Here is a 15,949-nt window from a genome sequence, read left to right on the forward strand (position 1 = left end):
CCTTAATAGACAAATTCATTGTATCGACCATAGAACTTACAAAATGATTACTTTAAACGAAACTGCTGATATTCTTGTTTTATAACCTTGTTTCTTTCTAATTTACATCGGTTTAGAAATTGTTCATACGTAGAGCATGCTCTTGCGTATCGAATCAACTAAGATATATACACTCCGTATACAGGTGATAAAGGTATATTGCTGCATAAGTAAGGGAAGTTGACGATAGAAAAGTGAAAGTCATCGTTTTTATCAAAGAGCTTGGTTGTTATATTATCTTTGAATTCTTTATCAAGTAAATATCCAAATATGAAAAAGACTTTGTGGCGTCTTTTGTCTTAAGTTCGCCAGGATATATCGTATCGACTTAAGAATGGATATTATTATTATTGTTGTTAATTGACAATACGTAGCCGCTATATCTAAACGTCGAGTTGAATGCTACAGCATGTTTTTTTCTTATTACGCATTAAGATTTTGGACAGATTTTTCTTCATATGAATACAAAAATAGGTATGCTAATAACGGGGAGCAACTGGTACCAATGGAAATTCCAATAGATCGCTTGAAGACACGGTCTCCAAAAACCATATATTTATTGCCAATCAAAAACTCAAGCATCTTTTAAATGTCAACTTAAAGTTTTTAAGCTATTGATTTTGGTAAAATATTGTGATGCACAGTACACAATATCAATCAGTCAATCTTTTTTTTCAATAGACTAAAGGATTTATTTAAGTATATACCCTCATGTTTAACCACACTTTCATTGCATATATGTTTTAAGATTTTTAAAGCAGATTGTTTGAAATATGCATGAATAAGAACTATTTTTATCACAGTGGGGAGAACATTAAAGCATCAGATAATCTTTCAAGATTACCAGGTACGTACAAATTTATTACATGTATATTGTTTCCTAAATGTGACTCTTAAATGTGTGCAACTTGACTTTTCTTTCATTTTTCTTTTGATTTAAGGTCTTGGAGCAGAGATGAGGTAGTGTATCTATTACAAGTCGGAAGGTATTGTTAATTAAAAAGATTTAAAGTCTTGAAAGCAGTATGTTGTCTTTAACCCGAAAGTGGCAAAACGCTTTGTATTAAATATGAAGATAACGAACATTCAGACATCAATTTCAAAAGTCCAGTAAACAGCACAAATCATCTCAGTTGGGATCGAGTGCCATGGAGGAGCAAACATCCCTTAACTTCCGGTCATATCGGCTGTGCATTAACCGTCAGGCAAATAGAAAAATCCATAAACAATTTAGTTTTAAAAATAGCCTAACAATCAGTATGAAAAACGTCAACCAGCATTCGAGTCAATGATAGATTTTATTTGCTGTCTAGGTCATTGTATAGAGCCATAGAACAGGCGAAATGATAACATTCAGCGAGACTGTTGATGTCCTAGTTTCATCAATGTGTTTGTCAAAAGCCTTATTTTAAAACAGTATCTGACATGGTGCATACAGTATGAAGGTTAGAAATTTCAGTTATAGTTTTCATAAAAGCAGGAAAATCTTTATTTATTGAAAATAATCAATTTATAAGGTCACAAAAATTAATACTTACCATAGATCTAACGAATTCAAGGTAAAAGATGTGAGTAAAAAGTTATTACTTATTTTTAGTGTTATTGCTTTTTCCATTACGTATGCAGCAATATACCATCATCACCTGCATACGCCGTTTATACATTGTATATCTCAGTTGATTCGATATGCAATTGCATGCTCTACGTATGAACAACTTCTAAAAGTAGGTAAATTATTGACAATCAAGTTGATGAAACAAGAATATCAGCAGTCTTGCTTAAAGTCCTCATTTCGTAAGCTCTTTTGTCGATACAATGACCTTGTCAGCAAATACAATTTGTCGATACAATGATCTTGTCAGCAAATACAATTTATCATTGAGTCAAATGATGACTGACTTTTTAAATATTTATTGTTAGTATATTGTTTAAACCTGAATTGACGACGGATTTCCCGTTGTTCCCCGATCATGACAAGGAGCACACTGCAGGTGTGACCGGTCAGCAGAGGACGCACACTCCTCCATGGCACCTGATCCCACCTCTGATAATTCGGGGGTCCGTATTTGCTCCGCTCCTATTTTGTTTTGTTTTATGGACTTTGATATTGAATACTGTTCGTTCTCTCCAAATCCTTCGTTTATGCAGTATTTTGCTACTGAGGGTAATTTTGTTATAGACACGTCATCGTGTAAATTTAAATCACTAATGTTAAATTAATTTATTCAGCGCCCAGTATGAAGAACTTAATCAGAATATACCTGAACAGGAAAACAGTTATGATGCTATTCGAACACCAAACAGTATGCACAATTCTATCAGGGAAAAACTTGCTAATAAATCTATTCAAAATTCTTTAAATTTGATTTCATGTTAATCAGTTGTCAAACTATTCTCTTATTTCATTTTAGAAAACAGAATGTCCGGGTAAGTAGTTCTCAGAGTTAAGGTCCATAATGAGTAAAACAAAAAAAAATCCCATAAAAAAATTCAGAAGCCTATTATGTTAATATATGATTTGTGACGGAACATTTTTTCGAACATTACAGTTCAACATATAAAGATATGCAACCTCAGAAAGAAGAAAACAAGTATGAAAAATTTACAAGTTCTAAAGGTAACTATATTTTTACTGAAAATATTGAAAATCAATAATGAAAGCAAAAACTCTTGAATTTGTTAACTTCATTGAAAATAAAAAAAAACACTAATATGTTTTGCAAGATGTATTAATTCAAATAATATAAATGTTTTGTTATGGTATATGGACAAGAATGGTTGCAACACTGCAAAAAAAAATATCCCGCATTTGCGATTTAATTTATTTTTTTCTTCTATCATTGCAGCTGTTGTTAAACAATCTTAAATTTATGAGGGGGCTAGCATAAAGTAAAATGTATTTACATGTATCATTACAAAACCAATGTAATAAAAATAAACTTTGTTCCGTTTAATAAAATTATGTTTTAGAGACCTACGTGCAGTTTTTCCTTAAAGGGCCTGAAAAAAATAAACTTTTTCATCTCATCATAAGTAATTTGAGTATGTGTATCATCCACCGTAGCGACAAGAAAAAACTGACACATACTTTTTCAACTTGTTTTGTTAAAAAATAAATATAACCTACAGAATGTTTTTTTTAATATTTTAAAAAGTAGAAGAATTAAATGTGAATGAAATTTTCAGGCACTAGTGACGTTTATTTACTGATTGGTTATCCTATTAGGCGTATCTATAATCTTGCCATAATTCATATCATCGGGAGTTCAATGTCCACGATTTTTTTCTATCTATGATAGTAAAAGTTTTTGTCGATCTCCACAATGAATTTTTAAATTGATTGCTTAGGCGCCAAATGTTGCAAATTCTAAGAACATTTACTTTTATCTATGCATTGTTTATTAATTTTCCTGAACAAAAGGATTCACAAATAATTTATTCAATTTGTAGGTGGGAAAGACAGTGTATATGCAAATTCGAAGATGCTATCCCAAGGAAATATATATGTGAATACGTCCTTTAAAGAAAATTGAAATATATGGCACCTAAAATTTTTTTTTTAATTTTGATATTTTTATTGTAAAGAGTAAAGAATCAATCAGTTATATTTATGATCGCCATAGTCAGAGTTTACAGAAAATGTTATGTCTGCCTTATAAATTAGTTTTGTTTGTTGTTATTGGTTGTTTGTTTTTTTTTTAATGCAAAGATATTGTAAGTGCGATAAATAACTTTTGCTTTTGTTTAGTCATATTTTTTTTAATATCATTTTGTCAAAAAAATGATTCATTTATGAAAATCGATGTACACTTACTTTGAAAAACTGTTCTTCAAACTTTGTTAAGAATATATACGAGTAATCAACAGAGAATTAACAAGGATTTTTGTGTTTTCTTTTTATTTTTTTTTTAATACGAGTAATTATATATAGTGCATAATTCTTTTTTAAACAATGAAGCTGAAACTTAAGGACAGGGGCCCTGTTTTACACAGAATTTATGACTTAGACCAAACTAAGGTCTGCCTTTAACTTTTTAATTTCGATTGAGTTAAAAATTTTATTGATCTCTAAAAAAAAAAAATAAAGAAAGATATTTTACGCTAGCAATTTTCAACCCAATAATTAATTTTGTTAAATGTTATAATCATTTTAACGTTCTCGTCTTGGTCGTAAGTTCTTTTGTAAAACAGACCTCTGGTCTATCTTTCTATTCAATGATCATATCGTTGATATTAAGAAAATGAATTTTCTTCTTTTAATTCTTTATTCCTTGGTTTTTAGCAGATAAAGTTAAGTGCATGTTATGAGGAGCAGCAAGATTCCATTTTTCAAAATTTGAAACATTTTATGTATACCTCCGAGTCTTGGAGGGTTGTGGTGTTTTGTCTTGGCTTTATTTATTTTAAAGTGAAGATACATTAATTCTCTGAAATTTTCTATTCTCTGTTAATTTAGAAACCATAATATTTTTCTGCTACGAGTAAAAGTCCGTTAACGTCCCTATCTCTTTTATACAACTGTACCTCGGACCCATTTTCTAACGAGCTAGTTTCGACTAAGTCACTAAAATCATAACATTTACTTTAGTCAATAAGAATTTTTACATGTACTCACTAATAAAAAAAATTGTCGTTTTAGCTCTACTGGTCAGAAGACCAGAAGAGCTTATGCGATAGTATTACGTCCGGCGTCCGTCCGTCTGTCTGTCTGTCTGTAAATATTTTTTCTTTCAAAATGCTACTCCTCCTACAGTTTTGGTGTGATTTCAATATAACTTGACACACATGTAGACTACATTAAGATATTTTTTTTTTTTGTAAAAAGCTACTTCTTCTATAGGTTTGGTCCATTTTCAATATAACCTGGTAAACAAGTAGACTACACTAAAACGCATAATCATTTGTTCCTTTTTTTATTTCAATGAACGCTGTTGATATGGACACTAAAAATAGAGTTCCTTGAAAACGCTTATTCTCTTCAGTTTTGGTCCAATTTCAATATTACTTGGCACAGAAGTAGACTACACTAATATACATGATTTAATAAATCATTGTTTTTATTTCAATGAATAGTATTGTCATGGTTACTCAAATGAAACGCACAAGATAGGACAAGACTCCTTTTTGGCCCCTTTGTGTGTCTTTCAGCATGAATAAACAGTTTATCCATAAAAATAAACTGTTGTCATCCCTGTCACAGCATGAATATTGGTTCTTAGTTTTGAAATACATAGAAAGGTAAGAAAATATGCAAATTTTTCGAATTTTCTCATTTTTGTGCAAATTTTCATCAATTTTACAGCACATTTGTCTCCGAAAACATAGAGAACAAGCTTATCTATCTACCAGATATATATATTTAAGAAAACAAATGTCAGATGAAATTTTTGTGTTAAAATCTCAGATAGACAATCTTGTGCTCTTTGTTTTCCGAAGAGAAAAGTATCTCAAATCTTATGAAATTCTTCCAGAATTTCTTGCATCTTTTTTTATTACGATGGACGGTGTTGCCATGGTAACTTAAATTAGAAATTTCTGTGCAATTCCTTTAAAGCATTACTCCTACCGTTTTGATCTGATTTCAATATAACTTCGCACACAAGTAGACTTCAATTAGGTTCATTATTTTATTGAGTGAATCATATTTAATTTCATTGAATGTTGTTGCCATAGTCACTAAAACTTGAAAATTCTGTGAAATTCGTTCAAAATGCTATCCCGTCTACAGTCTGTGCTGTGTCATGACTTTGGTCCAATGTCATTTGTGTAAGCTTAAGGACACTGATAGAAAAAATATAATTCATGCCCGGTATATATATTTCTTATGGGTAAATGTGAGTTCCCATTTTACACAAAGATTGCTTATGACTTGAGGGTGTGTCATGATTTTGAATCAAGGTCATTAATGCAAGTTCAAGGTCACTGACAGAAAAAAGTTCATAATTTGTGTCTGCTCTCTATCTTTAGTATTTATTTTTTTGATAGGCTGCACCTTCGTTTCATTCATAAAATAATATAAGCAATTATATTTGCTCACAAAATGTTTTAGCATTCATGTCTTCTCTTAGGTCCCTAAAATATTCATGATCTGGCACCTTCTCTGAAAAAATAGTCTGTGGTGGGGTTATTTCGTCCCTTTTGGACAGTTCTAGTTCTATTTATTGTTAATTCTTTTGTTGTACATGTATGTATACCAGTAGAGCCATAGTATCATCAGTTACTTTTAGTTATTAATTTCTCACTGGGGTTCATCGGTGAGAATTTTAAAATAAATAAAAGAGGCTACGCAGCGCAAATGTTTCTCGCCATGAATCTCAAGCATGCTCGAGAAGGTTATGATGAACAAAGATTGTGAAATTCACAGTCCATGTGTCAGAGGTTTTGTATTGGTACGGTTTTTAAATGATCTTTAAGTGTTTATGCAACATTTCTTTAAAAATCTTCTCTACCCTCGGGTATATATTAGTGTACAAAGTTGTATTGAGCAAGGAAGTTTTACCAGATTTGTGACACTCATGACACTAGTTCAAAGGCACTGGTGCTATGCACTATTATGATAAATATAAAAATATTTATTTTACTTCCTCTTTGTTATACACATGATTTGATCTTTATTTATTGTGAAAAGGTATAATTGAAAGGTAAACTAATTATTTTTTACAAATGTGTTTAAATGAATGTTGAATGTATTTTACAGATAGTGATTTTATTGTTTTTAATGATCATATACACAAAATAATAGATTAATAAAAGTGAAATAAAATATCTTATAATTATTCATCATATATGATTCAAAGATCAAGTTCTTAGAGGCTAATAGAACAGAAATTCTGCTTGGTTTACTGTGTGCGTACATTTCGGTGTATTGTGTTTTTTCATTATGATTACCAGGCAAATAAATCTCTTGATCACCCTTTTTTAAAAATTATTTTAGCAACATATCCATTAGATTTATTTATTTCCCTAGATCTAAATAAAATCAAAGACATGTTGTTTATGTGACCATTCTATATATATGGACTCCGGATAGAGCCATGCATGCAGTTCACTATAACGTCATCGAGCATAGACTTAAAGGTCAATGATGCCATAACGATGAAGCGATTGTGCAATGACGATAGAGCCTTGGTGCGATGACGTTAATGCGATTTTGCGATAATGCTACAACGATGGTGCAATAGCGTGGAGAATTGCGCCATCGCACCATCGTGTCATCACTATCACACCATCGTACTACCCGATATTGCTATTGCTATTGCACCATCATCATCGCATTGTCACGCCTTCATATCATCGTCATCGTGTTATCGCACCATCGCTTCATCGCCATTGCATTATCGTGCCATTGCATCATCGACCAAAACCTCGATGGTGCGATGATGCGATAGTAAATTGTGATTCCATAAGTATCCCTTAAATCATTGTACGTGTATACCTGTGCGCATGCATCCCTTACCAATACGAGGGTTGTCAAAGAAAAACGCGAACTTTTTCAATGCCTCTTGTTTTAGTATGACTATAAAGTTAAATATTGGCATACATCATGATCAATATACATATTATGAATAATGCCTAAAAAAATTTCTTCTTAAGGAGGAACAGGACCTTTAGTTGAAAAAATTCCCGTCAATGAATTTTTTTCGTATTTTTTATATTACTAATTTAATGTGTACTTAACATTTTAAAACGGTCCTGTCATGGGATTTCTTGACTTATTTAAAAGATATCGCCCCACAAATACCGCCCTATGTAGAGTTTGAATGGAGTTTAGATACTTCATGTTTACGGGCCCATAAGAGTCCATAATGCAAATTTTTATGCACAAACGATAAATTTGATAGATAACACTATATATACTTAAATATTTCAGAATATTCATAGGGTTTAAATTATCTGAAAGCAATTGGTTTTAATTTTATATAGTATTTGGGTGGAATAATTTCTGCATTTTTCAAGGTATCTTCAACGACAAAAACCTCATTTGGAAAAAAAATTCTGTCAATAAATATTTCTAAATTTACGATTGAATGTCAGTCCTTCATTGTAATTATTTACTGCATAAATATCACAGAGTGAAGCTTACCTCAATATCGCACAGGACATCGTTGAATTAAACGTAAGCATGATAAAAACGCTTCACATTTGTATTTTCCGAGTGCGGGAAATCAATTTTGACGTCACACGAAAACATAAACATTCAAAATTATCTAAATAGAGGGAAGCTCTGCTACCAAACACGAAATAATATTAATTAAAAAATTTTTCTTCAGAAATTTATCATGATACATTGACTGTGACCTGTTTATTATAAAATAAATTGATCATGAGGAGTGTGTGCACTTGATCCCGTTGCACTGAGAATTCAATCACTACGTCTATGACGTCACTAACGTCAGACTGCAGAGTAAAGAGAAACAAATGTGTGGATATGTCAACTTCACAATATCCAAATGATGGCAAGATCTTTAAAAACTTTAATTATTAATAATAATTTCTAAAATTAAATGTTTTAAAAACAGTTTCAGAATTTAGAATAAAATTACACGTCAAGAATTGTTGTGATTTTGTATATCATCACCGATTATGACGTAATATGTCTTTTTAGTCATGTGACATGTTCCCTGTCTCCCTTTAAGGTAAGTCACTCTTAAAATTTGTTAAATAAAGGATTTTTTGAGAAGTATATTTTGGATAAGTACTCATAAAGTGTAACTCAAAATCGCAAAGAAAATAGGGGGTCAGTGTGGTCCATCCTACTGATCTACAGTACAATTAAGTTGACCTTTTTTGCACTTAGATTTTGTCTCTTTATTTAATTACTTTAACCCTTATTATATTTTATCAGATGTAAGCATGGCAATAAATATAATGTTATTTTACGTAAAATAGTTTGAACAAATCTTGCAAATTAATGCGCGTAATTTATTGTGTGACCTTTTTGCACTAAAAATAACATATTTGGGGTATTAAAAACTTAATATGCAATAAAAAAAATTTATATAAAACTTTTTACGACTTAAGTGCAGATCAGTCACAAGTATCGAGTAGTTTAAAATAATGAAAGAAAAAGGTGGGGTCAGTGATGTTAATTTTGAGATATTTGTCAAAATATGTGATTTTCAGGCAAAAAATGGTGTAAATTTAATCTTGACCTCTTTAATGTTTTTTTCATTTTTTGGAAAAGTTTGTTGAGGGAAGGTGTAAAACTTAGTCTAAAAATTAGTGTTGTCAAATCGGTTGAAAATCAGAATCGATAGCATCCGTTGACCCTAACCAACTGATCATCGGCCAGTAAACGAATCGGTAACCCTTTGCATAAAATAGGCAATAGATTTTATAAAATTTAGAATATTATTGTTAAATAATGTAAGTTAAGGTGCACTGTACAGGTCGAAATTCTAAAAACAGTATATATGCAGTTTGATTAACAGTTTGATTAACAATTTCAGTATTACAGATTTTTGCATGATTAGGAATTACTTGGCCTGGGGAAAGTAAGCATTGACAGATCAGGCTTTAATTTACATGATCATCTAAAATGTATATGGAATTAATTTTTTTAACTGTTATAAGACATTTAATACTGCAAATCCTTGTTATTCTGAATGAAATGACAAGTTAATCCCCAAAATACTGAAAACTAATATATTTTCATTTATACAACATATGTAGTTTAGTTTCTTCACTTTAGAAATACAAATATCATTATCTTTTGATTTATTTTAAACAGATTTTAAGTACATGTATTTTAAAATAGTAAAGGACAACTCTTGGAAGATATATATTTTTATAACAAGAGCCTGTTCATGAAATAAAAGTGAGGAAACTGTTGAAAGGATATGTGCTGAAATATACCGATTAATCGATTGTTAAAATCTCCAAATCGACGGCCTTTCCGACCGATCATCGATTATAAATCGATCATCGTTACAACACTACTAAAAATATAAATTAAGACCTATATTCAATATTTTTAGCAATATCAAAACGGAAAATATTCTCCGAGTAAAACTATATGAGGCTAAATTTCCATAACATTAAATCTTATAAATGTGCAGATTTGCAGAAATTTCTGCCAAATATCCTTCCACCAAAAGAAAAGTCCCTCATAAATCTTGCTTCATTGTAGATTTTTGAGCAGTTTTTTCATTGAATGTTAAAAAATTTACATTGTTGAATTTAAATATGTTATAAAAATCGAATTTTAGTAAGTAGTTTTGAAGTAAAAGCTTCTGCGTAAACTTTTCTTAAAAGCTGACGAGTGACATACCTTAAATGATTTTTTAAGACTGGTTATGCCTTTCCTACATAATAATGATTAAATAAACACATTTGAAAGTAATCTTGCTTTGATATTGCTTTTGATATGAGCCATATATTGAGCATGGTTAAAATAATATGAAAAAAATATAGAAAGAAGGGGGTTTACGTCATCGTGGCACTCTAATTTGAAAAATGGCATGAAAAAGTTATTTGTGTTTTATGTTTTATATTTAAATTAAGTGTTATTCTAATAATTCCAAAAGAAAAAATACAATTTAAACCATTAAATCTCTGAGTAGGGACCTACCTTGATATATATTGTAAGCAAAACAAACATTTTCTATAAATCTGAGACTTACAAGTTGTAACAATTCGTTAAAGAAGTCGTAGGCCAGGTTCTATACAAAGTGAAAGTAGAATATTTTTAAGTTTGGGACCTTTCAAATTTTTATTATCGAATGCTTTTCGAAATGAAATGTTACTAAACACCAGAGTTATTCTTTTTAATGACCATACCAGGCAAATTTTTCTCTACATGATTATTCACCGTCAAGCAACATCTTCATAAAACATCGAGATAAAGAAAGATAACTCTAATTTTCTTGCGACAAAATCAAAAAAAATCTTCATTAGAAATCTAAATATTTGTTATGTTATTACGCCTGGTTTTAGATATATGATCGATAAACAACATCACACTGCTGTTTTGATCTCGTCCCTGGTAGCAGTCCTCGTATGGTCTCGGCCCGCGCTTTCCGGTCTTTGGCAGATACTAACCGCTCGGGTTGATACCAGGGCCGAGATCAAAACAGCAGTGTGTCATTCTATGTATTTTTCCGTGCCCATAACGCGGAATAATACATGTACAGTCGTTTGGCCAGTTCCGAATTTTGACAAGCTCCGAATAATTATTTATTTAAAAGCTGATAATTAATTCATTCAAAGGAGTAAAAATAAATTTATACTTATGTGCGGCCGTAGTTGTCGCGTGTTCGAAATTAGCGTCACGTGATTTATTGGTATAAATAGCAGTTCGCGGGGTTGGGCGTTTATCTAAGATTGCTCGGTTCTTTGAATTTCAAATTGTTACATTGTAGGTAGTAAGGTATGCTGTAAAGAACATTTTATGTAAAAAAAAAAAAAAATGGACGATTTACAAATGGAATACTCTGACTTGGGTCTATCGAACGTAGAGGCTGTATCTTTGTTTAGCTCATCGTTAAACAAGGCTTTAGAGAAGCAGAATTGTGAACTCTATTACAACGCTTACTGAGAAATTGGCCAGTTCTGTGAAAAGCGCTTTGCACATGCTCGACGTTCCGTTTAAATCCAAACACGAAGGACACAAAATTCAGTTTGGACTTTCAAAGCTGACAGAATTAGAACAGTGTTTGCAAGAAGGTGAATTATCGAAAGGTATAAAGATAGTGACAGAAGAAAAGTCAGCATTGCAGTACAGAAATAAGATTCCTATGATTGATGATCGTCATGGGTGGGACACGGTTCATGAATATCTGGATGACCCCTGGCGGACGATACTGAGGACGCTGCTAAGTTGCATTATGCTGTTGGTCGGGCTGCACAAAAGCGTTCTTACAAGTCAAGGCCATATGATAGACGAAGAAATTCTTTCTCCGCCAACGACTTTTTTCGTGACTTTGGCCAATCGTTTAAAACCTCAGGAGAAAACTTCAAGTTCAACACGGGGCGACAGTCAGAGGCTTGATTTGGGTCCTAGAACTTCCATACCCCACGAGATTTTGGATGATGTTTCTAATGTAAGCAGACAGGACACCTCGTCAGAGACTGCCTTTACATCAAAGGATAACCCATACCCTCCTTATCCTCGCCAATCCCAAGTGCAGCAAACAAGCAGTGAAAGCAATGAAGATGAGTATATGTTTCAAGAATTAAATTATCAGTGTGAATATGAGCAAAGTAACAAAATGTCAAGAGTAAAATCAAAATTAAAAGAAAATATTGCATTTTGGAGGTCAGAGTTAAACGCAAATAGTTTTGTTATGAATACTAGTATTATCATGTATGGCTATTTATACCTTTCATGCAAAATCAGTAAACTAGAGTGAAAATAAACGCTTCAATATAGCAGCTGTAAAACTTGATAAGAATCGCAAAGAAATATTCACTGAAATTTGTGATATTTACGGCAACCAATGTTTAATAGACACATGAGCAAGTAGATTTCAATGAACAACAATGTTATTCGGTAAAGCAGTTACATTTCTGAAGGAGTGCAGAAAGCAACTTTTTTGCAAAAAAAAATCCAAAGGTTTTTGAGAGGAAGGAACTAGAAATAGGAATTCACTACACTGAATTTCTTCATGACAGCGTACAAACCCACATGCCATGAATAGTTAAGGAGTTTTGGGGACAAACCGAAAGGTAATATTTTGTCACACATGTACATGTACAATTATATTTGCCAGATCTGTCACCCTTTGACTTTGTTCATTTTCGATTCCAAAATAAAAAAAACACCTTTAAGAACTTATGAATATCATCAAGTATGGCTATGTTATACCTTTCATGCAAAATCCTCCTAGCACATTTATTAACAAGATGTGTTTGTGAAACACTGATACCCCCGTATGGCAACATAGCAAAGGTTAAGCTTTCTCAAGTGCAGATCAAATATGTTGGTACCTAAAGTAAGGCCTTTTTGACAAGAAATACAAATGTAAAATATAAAACACTAGCATCACCTATTCAAGGGTTATGACCATGGTTAACATTTTTAAAGTAGGACAGACTCGAGGGTCAAGGTCAAAGGGTAAAGGTTGTTGGTTTCTAAAGAAAGGCCTTGTCTCACAGATTACATATGGGAAGTATGAAAGCCCTGGCTCTCAACGTTCAAAAGTTATGACCAAGCTAGGTTAAAGTTTGTAAAAAGAAGGTCAAACTCCAAGGTCAAAGGTTCTTGATATCCAATGTAAAAACTTGTCACATGGATTACACATTTGAAATATGAAAGCCCTAGCCATTACCGTTCAAAAGTTATGACCAAGGTTAAAGTTTTAATAAGTATAAAAATCTCCAAGGTCAAGGTCAAAAGGTCAAAATTGTTGATTTCAAATGAAAGGTCTTGCCACAAAGAATTGATATTTGAAATATGAAATTCCTAGTATCTACCGTTTAAAAATTAGGATCAAAGTAAAAGTTTGGATTTTTTGTGTAAAAGTGGGTAAAAATCAAAGGTCAAGGTCAAAGGGTCAAGGTTCTTGGTATAAAATGAAAGGTCTTGTCATATACATAGGAATACATATGTGAAGTATAAAAGCCCTAGTCTTAACCCTTCAAAGGTTATGGTCAACGTTGTATTTTTAGAGTAGGCCAAGCTCCAAGGTCAAGTCAAAAGGTCAAATTTGGTGGTACCCCCAAAAAAGGTCTTGTCACAAGGAATTCATATGTGAAGAATGAAATCCCTAGGCCTCACCCTTCAAAAATTATGGTCATGGTTGTATTTTTAAAGTAGGTCAAACTCCGAGGTCAAGGTCAAAGGGTCAAGTTTCTTGGTATCTTATGAAGCGTCTTTTCAAAAGGATTATATATGGGAAGCATTTATGCCATAGCACTTTCTGTTCAAAAGTTATAGCCAAGGTTACAGTTTTTACATAAGTACAAAAATCTCCAAGGTCAAGGTCAAAAGGTCAAAGTTGTTGGTATCAAATGAAAGTCTTTTCACAAACAATACATATGTCAAGTATTAATATCCTCTTATATACTGTTCAAAAGATATGGTCAAAGTAAAAGTTCAAATCTTTTGTGTAAAAGTGGGTCAAACTCCAAGGTCAAGGTCAAAAGGTCAAATTTGGTGGTACCCCAAAAAAGGTCTTTCACAAGGAATACACATTTGAAATATGAATGTCATAGCTCCACTGAATCAAAAGTTATGGGCAAGGTTAAAGTTTTTGCGGACAAACAGACAAACAGAGAGACAGAGAGACAGACAGAGAGACAGAGAGACGGACACGACAAAAACTTTATGCCCCCAAAACTTCGTTTACGGGGGCATAAAAACAATATATCTACTGTAAATCATTCTGAATTTGTAGGTTCAGCAATTTTAGAACTTGTTTCAAAGTATTCCAGTAGTGGTATATTTGGATGACGGTTGGGTTTGTTCAAAATTCAATGTGTGTTTGGAGATAGCCACTTTTCTTCATGAAACTTTAAATAAATCAGGTTTTCAGATTAATGAAGAAAAATCTCAACATATTGAAACAAGATGTATTTGCGAAACACTGATGTCCTCGTGGGGCAACACAGCAAAGATTAAACTTTTCTTAAATGCAAATTTAATTAATTGGTACCAAAAGTAGGGTATTCTCACTGGAAAACAATTGTGAAATTTGAAAGTGAGCAAATATTAAAGTTTTTAATAAGTACAAAATCTCCAAGGTCAAAAGGTCAAGGTAATTTTTTTCCAGTGAAAGGTCTTGCAACATAGAATACTTATGTAGAGTATGGAAGCCCTTGCCCTAAAGTTATGGCCAATGTTATTTGTATTAAAGTAGGTCAAACTCAAAGGTCAAAGGGTCAAAGTTCTTGTTACAGTGGAATAAATATATAAAGAATGAGAGCAATAGCCATAACCCTTTAAAAGGAATGAAAAAGGCTTACTTTTTTAAAGTAGGTAAAACTCAAAGGTCAAGGTCAAAGAGTCTAAATTTTTCCAATTCAATGAAGGGTCTCCTGACAAGGATTACATATATGAAGTATGAAAGCCCTATCCATCATTGTTTTTTCACAAGTACGAAAATCTTCAAGGTCAAAGGGTTAAGGTTATTGGTATCTAATAAAAGTTTTTTTCAACAAAGAAGACATATGTGAAGTATAAATGACTTGGTATCTACTGTTCAAAAGATAAGACCAAAGTAAAAGTTTGAAATTTTCATGTAAAAGTGGGTCAAACTCCAAGGTCAAGGTCAAAAGGTCAAATTTGGTCATACATAAAGAAAGGTCTTGTCACAAGGAATACACATGTGAAATATTCGAGGCATGGCTCCACTAAATCAAAAGTTATGGGCAAAGTTAAAGTTTTTGCGGACAAACAGACAGAGAGACAGACATCTAGACTAACAGACAGACAGACGGATGGACGCACACAACAAAAACTATTTTTCCCCGAAACCTCGCTTACAGGGGCATAAAAAAATTACATGGTAAGAAATATAAGGGTCGGAATTTTTTTAAGCTTCTGTGACAGAAAGCTAAGGAGCATACCACGTGACCGGCTGTAGAATAGTATCAGATGTGCATTAAAATTGGGGAAGGCTACCAGTATTTTGAAAAATGTTCAACACCAAAACCCCAAATCGTTTCTTTTATGGAAGTTATTCAATTCGTTTTTTCAAGTCTGTTAAAGTTTATAACTTATGTTCTATTAACAAACCTATTTTACAGACGAGAGCACGGGGAATTTTATTTGAAGTGTTGTCATTCATTGGATTAGATTGTAAAAACTCATTCTTCGTTGGTTTCTTCATCCTGACTGATTATACTCCCACTTGAAAAGTAGGGGTAAGGGGTTTATAGTAATGGGATATTTGTCTATCCATCCGTTTGTATGTCCATCCGTCTGTCTGTACGTCCGTCCGTCTGATACGCTTTCGGGTACCCTTTTCTT

At 32.3% G+C, this 15,949-nt stretch overlaps 1 long non-coding RNA gene across 1 annotated transcript; it reads left to right on the plus strand.

The window, feature by feature from the left end:
- The first annotated feature begins 2,272 nt into the window (after positions 1 to 2,272).
- LOC134279424 (uncharacterized) lies at positions 2,273 to 3,589 on the plus strand. Its single transcript, XR_009994626.1, has 4 exons — positions 2,273 to 2,342; positions 2,451 to 2,466; positions 2,589 to 2,656; positions 3,490 to 3,589. It is a non-coding gene; the product is annotated as an uncharacterized LOC134279424 (long non-coding RNA).
- Positions 3,590 to 15,949: the final 12,360 nt, after the last annotated feature.

Source organism: Saccostrea cucullata, unplaced genomic scaffold (genome assembly GCF_032062105.1).
Source record: "Saccostrea cucullata isolate Sc308-1 unplaced genomic scaffold, CSIRO_AGI_Scuc_v1 ctg6071, whole genome shotgun sequence".
Taxonomy (NCBI): domain Eukaryota; kingdom Metazoa; phylum Mollusca; class Bivalvia; order Ostreida; family Ostreidae; genus Saccostrea; species Saccostrea cuccullata.